Raw genomic sequence first — 16,286 nt, forward strand, 5'->3', positions numbered from 1 at the left:
AATAACAGAATTGGAAGGGAACTTGGAGGTCTTCTAGTCCAACCCCCTGCTCAAGGAGGAGAGCCTATACCAGGGGTGAAATACTCCCAGTTCGGACCGGATTGCCTGATCCAGTAACGATGGAGGCGGGTGGTTCGGAGAACCAGTAGCAAAAATCCCTGCCCCCACCACCACCAATGCCCAGCTGAGCCACACAATCATCAGAGGCTTTTTTTTTTTACTTTTAAAAGCATTTTTTCTACAACCTCTTCAGCCCAAAAAATGCTTTTAAAAGTTAAAAAAAAAGCCTCTGACGATCACGCGGCTCAGCTGGGATCGTCAGAGGCTTTTGAAAGCATTTTTTACAACTTCTTCACCGAAGAGGTTGCAGAAAAACTGGTTTTAAAAGTAAAAAAAAAAAAAATGGCCACGCCCACCCATTCACATTACCCCCACCATCACCGTCAAGCCATGCCCACAGAACCAGTAGTAACAAATTTTAGATTTCAGCACTGCCCTATAATATTTCAGACAAGTGTGTCTTCTTAAAAACCTCCATTGATGGAGTACCCACAACTTCTGAAGGCCAGCTGTTCCATTGGTTAATTATTCTAATGGTCAGGAAATTTCTTCTTAATTCTAGGTTGATTAGTTTCCATCCATTGCTTCTTGTCTTGCCTTCATATATACTTTGGAGAATAGGTTGACCCACTCTTCTTTGGGGCAAGCCTTCAAATATTGGAACTCTGCTATTATGTCACTCCTTTTTTTCACTAGACTAGTTAAACCTAGTTCCTCTAACTGTTCTTCATATGTTCATAGCCTCTTTGGATCTTCTTCCCCTCTAAAATTGCTTTCCAGGAAGTCCTACCAAATGGCTCGTTTCCCTGACTTAACTAAGCTCTGGTTTGACTATCAAGAGGTTCCCACCATTTGTGTTTCTTCTGCCTGTCTGATTTAGTGCCAGAGAGGACAGAAGTTCTCAGATTATGAAAGCAATTGGAGCCAGGAGTCACTAAGTGATGTGCTCGTCAAGTATGAAGTCATGTGTCTACTTCGTTAAGTGATGGAACTCCCAGCAGTCCCAGTTGCCATTGTAACCTCAGGACTCAGGTTGTTAAGTGTGGTCCCTGTATGACCATGGCATAGAACGAGGCAAGAGTCTCAGGCAAGCAGACCCTTGAGGTTAGGATGTTGTCTGACCCATCTGGAAAATGGTCGGGGATTCTGAACATGATGTAATTTTGGACTAGTTTGTACTGCCTTGTATTGCATAATTGTTTTAGTTTTAGTCTGTTATTCAAGGGTATGTTACTTGCCTAGAGTGGCAAATACAGGTTGGGCAGTTGTAAAATTATTTACATTCATTAATTTTTTAATAAGCTAACACTGCAGTTGCGAAAAGTAATAAAATCAAGGCAATCCTAAACTTCCTCAATAGAAATAAAGCATTAAGATGCAGAAAACATCTTATGACTTTGCAATTTCAAACCATCTCTGTGTCCACTATGGAGTATCCCATTTAGGAAATGGCATTGAGGAAGCAACCAAGATGATTCAGAGCCTGCAAGGTGGAAAACTAGCTAGAAATCTTGGCAGGAATATCCTGGCAGATATCCCCGTTGCCTTCTTGTGTCTGAAGGCTGTCATGTAAACATCCGCAAAATGGTTTGGAGTCATTTCCAGAGTCAGGACAAGAAATGAAGTGTTTAAATTACAAGGAAATAATCTCCTAATGGTTAGGGCCATTCAACAATAGAACAGGCTTCCTGGAACATTGGCAGTTTCTCCTTCCCTGAGATATATAAAGAGAAGCCAGATGGCCAACTGTTGGGGAGGTAGATTGGGCAAAATGATCTCCCAGATCCTTTGCAACCTAACCTTCCCTAATTCTGTGTGGGATGGCAGAAACATAGATGGATTGCAAGCCATCAGATGCATGAACTATCTCCAGGGTAAAAAGCATTAAAAAAAATGATAGAGGGAAAACTGAGAGCTGAGTAAATTATGCAATTTCATTTCAAAATCCACCGCTTGGATTCCAATTGAAACTCTGAAGGGAAGTACTGAGTTTCCCAGTCGTCTGATGAAATATTCATACATGACTATGTGAGCCCATCAACATAACCTGTGCAGCCAGTTTGGACAATTAGCAGTGATGCATGATGGAAAGAAGCAAAAGAGCTTCCCTGTCCTAGAACCTTCACAGTTCTGCTTCGGATATGAGTCCAGATAACAATAAAGCAAGAGAGCCCGTTGTTCCTCTTCCTTGTGTTCAAGTGGAGGCTGGACAACAGCTACCTTGGGATACTGTAATGTGGACACTGAGCAGGAGCGTCCTCACCCTGAAACTCTTGGCATTGCAGGAGGGAGCTGGAGGGAGCAGCCTTTGGGGAGGACAAGGCCAAGAGCTGCCATAAACCTTGGATTTGCTCAAAAAGCCTTGCTCTTATTTTCTAGTTGTAATAAAGAGTCTAAGAGATAGTGGCCACAATTATCCTAAGAATTTTTGGTGTGGTCACAACCATTATTTTAATCAGAACTTTTAAATTCCAATTCTTTGTTCAATGACTCCCAGCATAAATTTGCCACTTGACCATCAGCTGACTCTTGTCCTTCTTGTCACCTTCTTTGGAGGTTTTCAAGAAAAGACTGGACAAGCATTTGTCCGGGATGGTATAAGAACTCTTGCCTTGGGCAGGCAAGGAAGACCTCTGAGGACCCTACAGGCCCTAGGAGTCTATGATTCCCCAACTTGACGCCAAGGTCCTTTTTCTGGTCAGTGATGTTCAACTCTCATCCCACAAGATTTTAGGTGATGCTAGAAGACTTGGGCTCTTTGTGCATCACTCAATTGTACCTGCTGTTCCAGAACCCTAGAATCTGAAAGACCGGAGAAGCAACTTTCCCTCTGCAGCTGACTTTCAGAAGCTGAAGGGCTGACCTGATTATGCGACAGGCTCCCACCACATGCTGAGGGAATTACTATGCTTTCTCTGAAAGGGAGAACAATAAGGCTCTATATGTTAATATCTAAATGGAGGGATTAGTCAGCAGTACCATGTCCTGTTGGCCTGAGAAGAATGACGAAATATGATTTAGCCTTCTATTTCAATAGCCTATTTCAGTGCATCTAGGCTTAGAAATTGTCGGCAATCCTCAAAAAACTAAACCTCCTAAAGGTGAAAGGATCATTGAGTGGACTTTCTTACGGTTGGAAGCCATAAAATCATTGCTTCTCTCACTCTGTTTTCTTCTCTGTCATTTTCTTAGGTTCTTCCCAAACGTTCACAGTGGAGTTTCTCTTGACTATTGGTTGTTCACTTGCTCAATGTAGTACAGTTTCTTATTCTTTGCATAAATCAACCCATGGATGTATCTTTCGTGAGTTTGTAGAGTGAAAGATTATCGAGCCTCCCAGATCCCTCTGGCTTTACATGCCTTAGTTCTATCTCTAGTTTTGATGGAGTGACTTGGTGGTCCTCCCTGCAACCATCTATTTTCCAGGGAGTTGCCTTTGCTTAAGACTTTCTGTTTAACTTCTGCTTTGTGAAAGTGACGGTGTGTGAGAAAGACCTCCAAGGTCCCTGTTGAAGAAGCACCCAAACTGAAGAACCATTGTGATTGTGTCTGCTCCTTTCAGAAAATGACATTAAGGATTCCTTTGGCACATGCACAACCTATGCTGAGACATCGGCAGAAACCTGATTTGCTATTCCCAAGTTGCAAGTTTAGAAGCAATACAGCAGGCAGCCAAATGCTCCCAAAAGAATCTGATTTACTTCTCTGAGTTTTAACTGGAAATTGGAGACAGGGAGGCCTAAGAATCTGGGATTGATTGATTCATTTTTTTTTTAATTTACAGCTGCTGCAGTAAAAATGATTCATAACAGTTTACCAGATATCTATAAGTGAATCACATGGGGCTGCTGGGAGTCGGGCAATGTACGAATTTAATTCATTAATAATATACATCCATCATATGAACCAACCAAGTATTTAAAGTACAACGATCTATCTGACACCCCTTCCAGTACAGAAAGGTTTTCCAAACTAATAGCTTACAGACGTCCACCTGTATTGTAACTGATCATTGGGGGGGAGGGGGGCTATTTCAAAGCAGGTGCTTTCTTCCTTGCTTTATAACAGTGGGGAGCCACAAACGGAGTCCCCAAGGACCCATTGGTTGAGCAGATGAGGTTCAAAAGTGCCCAACCATCTTGTATTCTCCAAAAGCATCTCTCGTTGCACGTTAGTGTGTCAAAGGATGACATTCCCTCTCTCTACTCTATCTGTGTAACGTCCATTTGTGGTTTTTGTTCAGCATTATTTGGTTAGGAAGCATTTTTCCACATGGGTTTTCTCTTCCGAACGACCCTCAAATCTTCTCAAGATCTGCCCATTGAAGGGTTCCCCTTTTTTGAGCAGCCACAATATTTATAATGTGGTTGGTAAAATATTTATATAAAGAACTAGATTGATTTGTGAGTTTAAAAATTAATCCAGTATTAACAGTGCTCGGAACATTTAGCTTTCAAAAGATGAACTGAAAATTAAACAATAGTTTAATTTGCGCTAAGAGTGAAGGGCCAAAAAGGGCATTTATCCCACAGAAAAGCAAACATACCATTCGTTCCTCTGCCAAAGACATCAGCGCAGGAAGATATTTTAATGCCCTGGATAAATATTCCTCTTTTTTTTTGTGGAACTTGGAAATAATATAAATAAAAGACCCCGAAGTTGTTATGAAGAGTAAGATTTTTTTTAAAAAAAATGTTTATATTAGATGTAGAAACAAATTAAGCTGTAGCCGCTCCCATAAAGGATGTTACTTAAACAAGTTCATGCTTTTCTCTTTCTTTTTCTTTCTTTTAAAAGAGCTATTAATGCTTTGCAAAGAATTAAAAGTGATTGTGCTTTTTTCTTCAGCCTCAACCCCATGGGGCTCAGCCTCAAGACTCTCTGGCATCTTCACTGGCCTCCTTCTAGAAATAGGGTGCCAAGAGCTGAACCCACTACTCCAAATCTGGCCCTCCCAATGCTGAGTAGAGAGCCACCCTCGGACCATGAGTCTTCAATGGGCAGAGAGGGGAGGGAGGGAGGGAGGGAGGCAAATGGCAGCAGTTCAGAGAGAAATGAGTGTGGTGGGGATGAAAAAGCATGAAGTCCTGGGACAATGAGTGCAACTTCAGGTAAAATTTCACCCAGTGACCACATCACTTAGCAATAAAAAATTGAGCTCCAATTAGGGTCATTAAGCAAAGGACCTAATAAGAAGAGGTTGACTCAGCCTTCCATGATCTTTCTGACGTGGGTAAAAGGAGGAGCCAGATTATTGGGGGCAAGAGGCTGACTCTGTAAACCGCTTAGAGAGGGCTGTAAAGCACTGTGAAGCGGTATATAAGTCTAAGGGCTATTGCCCTTAGCTACAGGAAATTCTTTCTAAAATCTAATCAAACTTTACTTTCTTTAAATGTAAACCCACTTTCTTCTCCTCTCTTGTGGAACAACTCTGTCTCATCTTCTATATGACAGCTTTTAAAGTCCAATCATCCATCCTTGTGGGGAACTTCTGCAGGTAGAGGGTTTCACAGCTGGCACAGAAATGGTCTTTTCAGGAAAGGCCATCCCAGATTCAGCTGAGCCTCTGCTTTAGGGAACGTCTGAATTGCGGCCTCCATCACTCCTATGGGACCCTTCAGGCAAGGGTGACTCCCTCGTAGCTGGTGTTCTCCAAGAGTTCCCATTAGACACCCCAAGCAATTTCTGATGTTCCATATCAAGACTCAGAAACACCTAATTTAAGACTAGCCGTAGGACAAAACCTCATCCCTGTGAGATTATTGAGAGTGTTTGCAGTGTACACGGCACAAATTTATATATGAATGTGCTCATTTCTGCACAGGCCATGGTGTTCTGATTTTCTTTAAAGTGTCCCATCCTCTTTAAGCTTTCCCAGGCAGCTTTCATTTTTGAAGAGATGAGAGCATTTTGGTATCTTCTCCATTGGCCAGGACCTGGGCATCTTCTAGCCTAGCCTCTATTCCAGAGAAAACTCCACCTTTCCAGGGAGAGGCTACCCAGAGCAGAGAGATTTATTCAGTTTGAAAACAAAACTTGAACGCTGTCGACACTTGATTTTCTTTATTTTAGATGAATAAATATTTGGTTGCTTTGCCATTTCCTCAGATCTCCTGATTCTTTCCAGTTACTAAGCTCTTTCCATTTTGCCTAAAACAGGGCTCCAGATGTTTTGTTTTGCTTTGTTTCACTTGCAGAAAAATCCTTCCATTCCTTAAACTTTAGAAAACGTTTGGACTACAAAATAATAGTGTTACCTGTATTTTGTTTGTTTGAAAAAAGAAGGATAATATAATGTTGTAATCCTATCAATGCTTATCTAGAAATCAGGTTTATTGAACTGTCAACACGTTTTGTTTCTCAAGAGCATTTATGTATTATTTTCAGATATTAGTCAAGCAAGCAATAGAATTTTCCTTCTCTGATCACTCAAAGGCAGGTTTCCAGGAGTCTCTGTACCAAAAGGACTTTATGGACTGCAAACTACTTTTGGAGAAACTTTCAGGGAGGTGACCAGGCCAGGGAGAATTATATGAGGAATTTCCTAATTACTAGTGTGTCAAAAAAGAGCATCTGGGAAAATAGAAACAATGGTCTGAAATGGCTGGGTTTAAATTGCTCAAATCATCTCAATTAAGGGAAATAAGCCAATTCAAAGTGTTTATTAAAAATAAACCCCCAGGAGGAACCCTGTAGATGGATCTTTAGCACGTGACCAGCAACTGGAACTTCGGAAGGATTGAGTTTATTCCTGCAGCCCCTTCGAAAGCGGTCAGAATTGTGGCAATGACAAAGAAACACATTGACTTTAAACCAGAGATATTTTTATTAGGGATTTTACCACAAACATATAATAGAGAACTGAGATACTTAATTGTGAATGTTTTAACAGCAGCTAGAATTGTATTTGCTAAAAATTGGAAAGGAGAGAAGATACCTACTGATGATGAAGTTATTAAGAAAATTTTGGAATGTGCTGAAATGAGCAAATTGACATTTGAAATTAGAGAACAGGAAGACAAATAATATTACTTGATATGGGATTTATTTTATCAATGGCTAGATAATAAAGCATAGAAATGAAATATGAAATATGAAACATGAAATAAATGTAATAATAAAATATATGAAGCGGTTTTTTACGGGAGATAAGCCACTGTTAAATAATTGGTAAATGAGAATAATAATACAAAGGGATATAATAAATTGTCAAATAAGAGAATTTTGGATATGGGATTAAGCACAAAAGATTTGTAACCGATCGATACACTTTCTGTAATTGTAATGGATGAGGGTTGTTTTATGTTTTGTTTAAAAAAATATTCAAAAAAAAAAAAGAATTGTGGCAATTTTATTCCAGGATCCTGGCAGGAACCAATCCTGAGAGCATCAAAGAAATCTATGCAATGGGATAACGAAGAATTGAAGAGAAATCAAATCCTCTGAGGGGCTCCAGATACAGGTAGTCCTTGACTTATGACCACAATTGAGCCCAAAACTTCTCTTGTTAAGTGAGACATTTGTTAAGTGAGTTTTGCCCCATTTTACAACCTTTCTTGCCACAGTTGTTAAGTGAATCACTACAGTTGAAAAGTTAGTAACCCGGTTGTTAAGCGAATCTGGCTTCCCCATTGACTTTGCTTGTCAGAAGGTCGCAAAAAGGGATCACGTGACCCCGGGACTCTGCAACCGTCATAAATATGAACCAGTTGCCAAGCGCCCGAATTTTGATCACATGATCATGGGGATACTGTAATAGTCATAACTGTGGAAAATGGTCATAAGTCACTTTTTTCAGTGCCATTCTAACTTTTAAATGGTCACTAAATGAAGTGTTGTAAATCGAGGACTACTAACATGAATTTCAAAATCCAGAAAAATCTTTGCTCAGGTTTTCTTTGAATTAATGTTTCAGTAGTTTTTATTGCCTCTGGATACGTGCCTTTCACATAAATTAATTGTTGGTATTAATTGTTTAGTTTTAATTTGTTAATGGGTTTTAATTCGCACTGTTTTAATTCGGGCCAAAGTATATAATTCTTTTAATTAATTTTAAATTTTGTATTGTTATGTATTTTAGTTTTGGCTGTGCACCGCCCTGAGTCCACCAGGAGAAGGGCGGTATATAAATTGAATAAATAATAATAATAATAAATGAAGAATTACATATTCCCAACTTAATCGCACCCTTTTTTCCAGTAACCGGTTTGTGCAATTTTAGCACATACAGTCATTATACGGTCATAGGTTTAATCCTTAACCTGCGTACAATCAGCGTTTACTAACAAACTGGTCTTTTCTACTTTTGTCCTCATGACATTTGAAGAAGCATCAGAGGCCCTTTTGTGACTTGCCAGTTATTGGCAGAAGTATCAGGCAAACAGTAGTGGAGACGTAGATACAGGTAACAAAAGAGCCCATTTCAAGGGTTATTTTCCTACTTCATTTCTTAAAACATCCTTACTGAAACTAAAGTAACGGTGGAGGAAGAAGGGATTAGTTTTCATTCAACACTTACATTGCTTCGCCTGAATTTGGAACCACTTATGACACCCAGTCACAAACAGCAACATTTGGGGGGGGGGCTTCTTATAGAGACGGTGCCTCGAGGATTCCCAGCCTTTGGGTAGGTCTCAAATCGTGGAAAAGAAAACTGGCCAACACCGGCTGTGCCCCACAAGTTGGGATCCTGGCATAGAACTGACAAAAAGCAAGGGATATTTGGAGTACAGAGCAAACAAATACATAACGGATTCTAAATCCATCCATTGGCTTCCGTAACCGCAAGTAAGCAGCTGTTCCTTCCCCACTTTCTCTGAGAACTTCACCCTCCATCCCTCCCCAGCCCTGTTTTTCCATGGGGGGTGAGGGGGCGGGGGGGGTTCAGCTGCATTTCCAAAGGAGCCTGTTCTCCTGAGCAATGGAAATGAAAATGAGAAAAGAGCTTCTGTCCATTCCAAAACTAATAGCCCCATTTTTAATAATCATGTTTTTACAGCAATTTCAGCCCATCATGGTGTCACAGGGGTAGTGATGAAAAAGCTTCTAATCCCTTTTAATAGGTTCCATTTGACAGCCGACGTGTCAGAGAGCCTTCGCCAGAGGCCCAGCTGTGTCACAGGCTGACCTCGGAGGGCTCCAGAGATGTTGGCCCAGGGTCCATCTGGCCAGTGGGCACCCCTACTTCCCCACCTTCCTCAGAAATGGAGGGGGGATTTCTCTGCTCAAAAGAGATCCTGTGCAGACTGGGGGCCCTTGGCCCCCCATCCTCCCACCCCTGGGGCTCAGCCCTGCTTTACAGCTCCTGCCGTTCCTTGCCACATTCCTGTCTCCACAGATTCTAAACTCCGAAATGTGAGCACCTTTGCTGTCCTAAGTGACTGGCAACGCCTTTAGGCCATCTGAGAAAGAATTTCCTTTGCCCCCAACCCACCGAAACAATTTTCTCCTGGCAATGTAAACATGACACCTTTCAGCTACAAGTCCTGCCTTGGGATTTAAGGATCATCTGAAATGTTATTGGATTCATAACATTTCTTGAGAGTAGCTCATTTTTAAAAATCAATTTTGTAAAAAAATAAAAATAAAAAAATAAGAGTGCCGTTGAATGGCTATGAGAAAAAGTGTTTAATTTTTGTTAGACAATACACATTTTAGATCCAAGGCATGCCTACTGTACCAATAAAGTGGACCTTCTCTTTTTTTCTCCTTTAAAGGCATCACAAAATTGGCCGTGTTCCTCTCACTTCCAGGTGATGAGCCTAATTACCTGAGCGCCTGGTTTTCTGAAGGGCGGCCTGTCTCCATCAAAAGTGCCCTGCTGATCCAATCTGACACGGTTGGCATGCTTCGGGTTCCTTCCGTTAGACCATGTCATCTCTCGGGACCCCTGGAGGGCATCTGCTCTTGGAAAGAGGTTCCCCTGAGACCCCTTGGGTCTTTCAAAGGGACTGGCAGGGCCAGCTGCTGACTTGGCATTGCTCTGTCCATCACCTCCACTGTCTTATGGGCCTTGTCTACTGCCATGATGTCCGGTTGATTGCCAGTGCCTGCTTGCCTGCCTGGATCTGGATCTGGAAGTCCCACAGGATCTTAGCTTTCTTATTCTCCATGATCTTCTGTGGGTTCTCCCATTTAAACTCAGGAGGGTCTAGCCCATATTCTACACAGATGTTCCTGTACCCAATGCCAGCTACTTGGTTGGGTAAGTAGAGTGTATGCACCTTGGACTGTCTCTGAGGCCTCTCTGCACAGTCTGCACCCGGGATCCAGTCTAGTGTGGTAGATCCCTGATTCCATGAATCAGGTGCTTAGTGTCTGCTCTTGTGTTGCTATGATCAGGGCCTCAGTTCTCTTTTAATCCAGCCCTTTGCAGCTGCCGGTAGCATTTCCCAACGTCTGCCATCTCACTCATCTGTCGATGGTACATTCCAGGCAGGTTCTCGTCTTGCCATGGCATGCCTTCTGCCTGATCTTCCTCCCACATCTGCTGCGGCCTCAGGCGTTCTCTCAGCAGCTCATCTTTGGGTGCCATCTTGCTGATGTCCTCTGGATGCCCCAGCTTTCATCCAGGACCATGGCTTTAAATCTCATATATGGTTCGTATATCTCCTCTCATTAGGTCTGCTATTGTAATTGCATTCATCAATTCCAGGTTCCCTTGTCTCATCCATAGCCTGTTTATCATCAGATTGTCCGAGCCATCATGACTCTCCTGGTTTGAGCCACTCTCATATTTGTGCTAGGGAGATGAAAAGTTAGAGGCATTAGAGCCGAGGTGACACAGTTGTTAGAGTGCAGTACTGCAGGCTACTTCAGCTGACTGCTAGCTGCAGTTCAGCAGTTCAAATCTCACCGATCAAGGTTGACTCAGCCTTCCATCCTTCCGAGTTCTGTAAAATGAGGACCCAGATTGTTGGGGGCAATAGCCTAACTCTGTAAACCACTTAGAGTGGGCTGTAAAAGCACTATGAAGCGGTATATAAGTCTAAGTGCTATCGCCATTGCTATTTGTCCAAGGATGCCCTTCTGGTAAGGTAGATACCTGCTGGGTTCAAACTTCAGTCTCCCGAGTCAAAGGTGTTGCACTAACCAGTATGCTATCCATTCATTTCTCATGCACGTATGTATTTTAGTACAGTTATTTCACATAATAGCTTCAAAAAAGAATGATCTCAATCTTTTATCCCCGATGATGCAACCCAAGATTGCACTGGCTGCTTTGGCAGATTCAGCACATTGCTGGCTGCTGCTTAATCCGTGGTTTGCCAAGATCATTCTGACAAGTAAGGAGGCTTCTGAGCATGAAGCAGTGTGGAATAGAAGTGAAGGTGTTGACTAGCACTGGAGACACCCAGGTTCACGTATCTCACAGCCACAGAAGCTGACGGGGTAAACATGGACCAGTCAGACTCTATCGGTTCAACCTGCCTCTTGGGGTTGTGTAGAGAAAAATTATTTATTTATTTATTTAGTTAGTTAGTTATTTGATTTGATTTTTATACAGCCCTTCTCCAGCAGGACTCAGGGCGGTGAACAGCCAAGGTAAAAACATAGTATACAAAATTTAAAACAATTTAAAAAGATATTAAATAGTTTTGGCCCACAATTTAAAAACACCCCAATAAAACCAAATACAAATTAAAACCGAAAGATGGGATCAAGCCAGCACAGAATGATGAAATAGGTGAGTTTTAAGGGCCTGACGAAAACTCTGGAGATCCGGAATCGTACGTATCTCTGGGGGTAGGTCATTCCAAAGGGCGGGTGCCGCCACAGAGAAGGCTCTCCACCTGGGGGTCGCCAGCCGACATTTGTCTGGTTGACGGCAACCTGAGGAGTCCCTCTCTGTGGGAGCATACTGGCTGGTGGGAGGCTATTGGTGGCAGAAGGTGGCTATTGGTGGCAGATACTCAGGCCCTAAGCCATGGAGCGCTTTAAAGGTAGCCACCAACACCTTGAAGCGCACCCAGAAGACCACCAGAAGCCAGTGCAGCTCACGCAGGAGGGGTGTCACATGGGAGCACCCCGTCGCTCCCATAATCCCCCGCACGGCTGCATTCTGGACCAGTTGGAGCTTCCGGGTGCACCCCAAGGGGAGCCCCATGTAGAGAGCATTGCAATAGTCCAGGGGGGAAGTGGCGAGTGCTTGAGTGACCGTGCGTAAGGAGACCCGATCCAGAAAGGGACGCAACTGGCGTATCAGGCAAACCTGATAAAAAGCCCTCCTGGCCACAGCTGTCATATGCTCTTCTAAAGACAGCTGTGCGTCCAGGAGGACACCCAAGTTGCGAGCCCTCTCCGTGGGTTGAAAATGATAAAAAGCAGTGCCCTGTCTTGCCATGAACTCCTAGTAAGTTATAAATTTAACAGTAAAGCATTTGGGGGGAAATTTATATTTTAATTCATGACAAAAATCATGTCTTTCCTACCCACGTTTGGGGAAGAGAACAGCATTGTAGCGACAAAGGTGTGCAGCAGGGCAGGGAAGAGGTTAAGGGCTAAGAAAAGGAGAGGAGGAAGCAAGAACTAATATAAAGCAGCATTGTGGTGCCTGCTTAAAAGTGGCTTTTCGTGCTGACATTCTCAGGAGCTTAATGGCCACAATTAAAGGTAATTTCATTTATTTTGATTCCTCCACCGTGGCCAAAGTCCTGGCCAGCTGATGGTATTTCGCTTTCCAGAAGAAGGGATGGTTGGGAGCTTAGCAGGGGGTCCCAAAGGTCAAATCCAAAGCAGCCTCTCCAGCAGCTCATCTGGAGTTCAGTTGGGAGCTGCTTCGCATCATTCCAACCTCACCCTCAAGTGTGACCAGGAAAAAGGCGGTGGCCACGGCTCAGTTCTTGCCCAGGAAATCTCGTAGCCTTCTAGGACTTACTGGCTCCTTTTTACATCTGCAGTGGCACCCAGAAAAGCTGACCGGCAGTGGGCACAACAAACTCCCTGTGCCCTGTCCCCAGGTCATAGTCCTCACAGTGCTTGCCACCAAAGCGTGGGCAAAGCCAAGGCCCCTCCCTGACCCAACACCATCTTCTTAGTATCACAGAACACCTTTGCGGAGGGGAAAAAAGAAAATATCAATACAATGGCTGCTGACTGACCTCCTCTCAAACCTGTAAGGAGATTCAGTTGCTCACTTCCGAGGTCTTGGAGAGGCAGAAAACTGAGTCCTTTGTTTCACCTCTTGTTACCCTTATTTTTTTTTCCTCCCAAAGATGCCTGTGGTTTCATAGCAGGCATGAAGGACTGTCTCAAGAGCATTCTTCTCCAAAAAGGACCCCAGCTGAGACCTCAGATTGACTACAGGTGTTTCTCGACCTTAGCAACTCTAAGATGGGTGGACTTCAATTCCCAGATTCCCCAGCCAGCATAGGAATTAAAGTCCACCCATCTTAAAGTTGCTAAGGTTGGGAATCCCTGGATTATGTGTTGCATTTAATTCAGAGATCCCAGATTGAAGCTACTCACCAGCCAAGTGTGACTCCCAGTATTTAAATATTGCAGGGTTCAGAGAAGACGCTTTATGGGGGAGAAAGTGTCACACAAACAAATAATATTAAGGATAATGTGAAGGTGTTGTAAACACAGAGAAGAGACTTCTCACGGGCACTGGGCTCCTCTAGCCACGAAGTGGAGCTTCCAAGGGCTCCGTCTCTCCTTGGCTCTCTGGCTCAACAAAGTTGGCAAGGCCAAGTAACCTCTGGACTTTCCTGATCTGCCTCTGCAGTTGTCTCTTGTGTTGGAAGAGGAGCCGTTTCCAACTTCAGTCCCTGCTGAAGGCCTTCCCTTCCCAGGGCTTCTGGGAGCCGGCAGGAAGCGCAGCAGTAGCCGAGTCAGAAGGAAAGCCCTCTTTGAGAGCAGCCATTGCCTGCAAAGCCAGGAGGCATCTTCCTCCGGCCACTGGGGGAGGCCACAGCTTTTGACCCCTCTCAGTGGAAACCAACTTTGCTGCCCCACAGACACAGCCTGCAGGAAAGCTGGCATCTGGCCAGCCATGGGCCCCTCTGTCTCCATTGGTTTCAGAGGCAGGCAGTCTCAGCCTCCCCACATCCCCCCAGCCTGAACACACACACACACACACACACACACACACACACACACACCGAGTGAACAATGAGAACTGGTGGGATCTGCGAACCATTAGTCCTCTGTTCTCTTCTGGAGATGCTGAGGTGAGCCATCTGGAAGCATTTACTCCACAACATCCTGGGACTGAGTCGGATGGGATGGCCAAAACCAGCCCTTTGTGAAGCTGGAAGGGCCACTGACCCATTTAATGAGCTCCGGCGAGGGGAATTTCACACTGAGCCCCGAGCGGCAAGTAACTCTAGATGCAAGCAAGGAGGTTGGCGTGGGAGGAGAGGGCCTAATTTTGCATCTTGTCAATCACAGCATTGTGAAGTTTCCAGCAGGGGTCCTCGGAGTGTGAAGTCAGGAGAGAAGAAAGGCAGGTCCAAGCCCAGGTTCTTGAGGAGCACAACTACACAAGAAACGCGGGTGGAGGGGGGCTCTTTTCTTTTCTCTTCTCTGCAGCCTCCTCATTTCCTTCCTGAAAGAAAGAACAAGAACTTTACGAACTGTGCAAATATTTAACCAACACGCTGCTGAAAGGCAACTTTCCCAGAAGTGAAAGCAAGGCTTCCTTTCAGTCAGCAGGGAAGCTTTGTCCTCGACTCTGGATGAGCATCCTCTGGCAAAAGGGCACCCTCTGCCCCAAAGATCTGCTTCTCTCCTGCTGTCATGGCCTTCCTGGCCTGGGGTCCTGGCTCTGGATCAGGGGTCTCCAACCTTGGCAACTTTAAGCCTTGGAGGACTTCAACTCCCAGAATTCCCCAGCCAGCTTTGCTTGGTGAAGTCCACCAAGGCTTAAAGTTGCCAAGGTTGGAGACTCCTGCTCTGGATGCTAGAGGGGAAAATGGGTGTTTAGCCAAAACACTCTTTGACTCAGAAATTTTGCCTAAAGCAGCATTCAAAGTGAATTTGGGGAATCCTCAAGGAAACTGGTGGCTTAGACATTTCAAGGAAAGGCAGAAATGTAAATTCAAAACTTGGTAGGGGCTCTTCATTTTGGTGAAGCTTCATGGGGAGAGCCCCTTCAAAGCTGCCTGATGAAGCAATAAAAGCTCCCTGTTTCTAAGGAAGGGCCACAGGGGTGTCTCTTTCACAGGGAGAAAGTTGTTGCCTCACCTTGACAAGAAAAAAACACAATGCTTCCAAACTGCAGAGTGCCTCAGCTGACCCCCTTGAGTTTACCCAGGGTCCTCAGTGAGGGTGTGGAGAGTTCAGTCAAGCCACCATGACCAGGGAAATCTGCCTCTTCAGGATGTGAGGACAAACTGAACTCTGGCCACAAGAACTGTTGTTGGGGCAGTCAAGCATGAAGAAGGATCCAAGTCCCGAAAGCTTCCACATGATCTTCCTCTTCCTGACTCTGAAGACTCTGGCTGCTTGGCTCGGATCGTCTTTGGCGGGGACTCAGCAGAAACTGTCGGGTGCAGGAAATCAGGAGCCAGGATAGAGGTCAAAAGCACTGTGAGTTTATCCCATGCAACTGAGAATCTGATCAAGTAATGGTCAAGGCAAACTGGCACCAGGTAAGAGTCAATGGCAATGGTGAAATCCAAATTTTTTTACTACTGGTTCTGTGGGCGTGGCTTGGTGGGTGTGGTGTGGCTTGGTGGGTGTGGCTTGGTGGGCGTGGCAGGAGAAGGATACTGCAAAATCTCCATTCCCACCCCACTCCAGGCGAAGGATACTACAAAATCCCCATTCCCTTCCCACTCCTGGGGGAAAGATACTGCAAAATCTCCATTCCCACCCCAGTCGGGGGCCAGCCAGAGGTGGTATTTGCTGGTTCTCTGAACTACTCAAAATTTCCGCTAACGGTTCTCCAGAACCTGTCAGAACCTGCTGAATTTCACCCCTGGTCAATGGACTTCAAAGGGAGGCTGATTTGGGTCTCTTTTGGGTGCATAGTGACTACAGACTGCTGATGTGCTTGACCACTCCCTCGGGCACCGCCTGGTCATTTCCTACAAAAACACATCAGGCCAGAAAGGGGGCCGGATGGCATTCTGCAGGCTAGCTCCACAGGAGGCGTGTTTTTATACACTCACTCCACTCACCGTTCAGACTAATTTGTGATTTAAGACACATGCACAAACACAAAGACAAGACACATACACAATTATGTTTTAAACATAACTTTCAAGAATTTTTCCTTGCTT

This window comes from Pantherophis guttatus, chromosome 12 (assembly GCF_059756535.1).
Source record: "Pantherophis guttatus breed Tessera chromosome 12, ASM5975653v1, whole genome shotgun sequence".
Classification (NCBI taxonomy): domain Eukaryota; kingdom Metazoa; phylum Chordata; class Lepidosauria; order Squamata; family Colubridae; genus Pantherophis; species Pantherophis guttatus.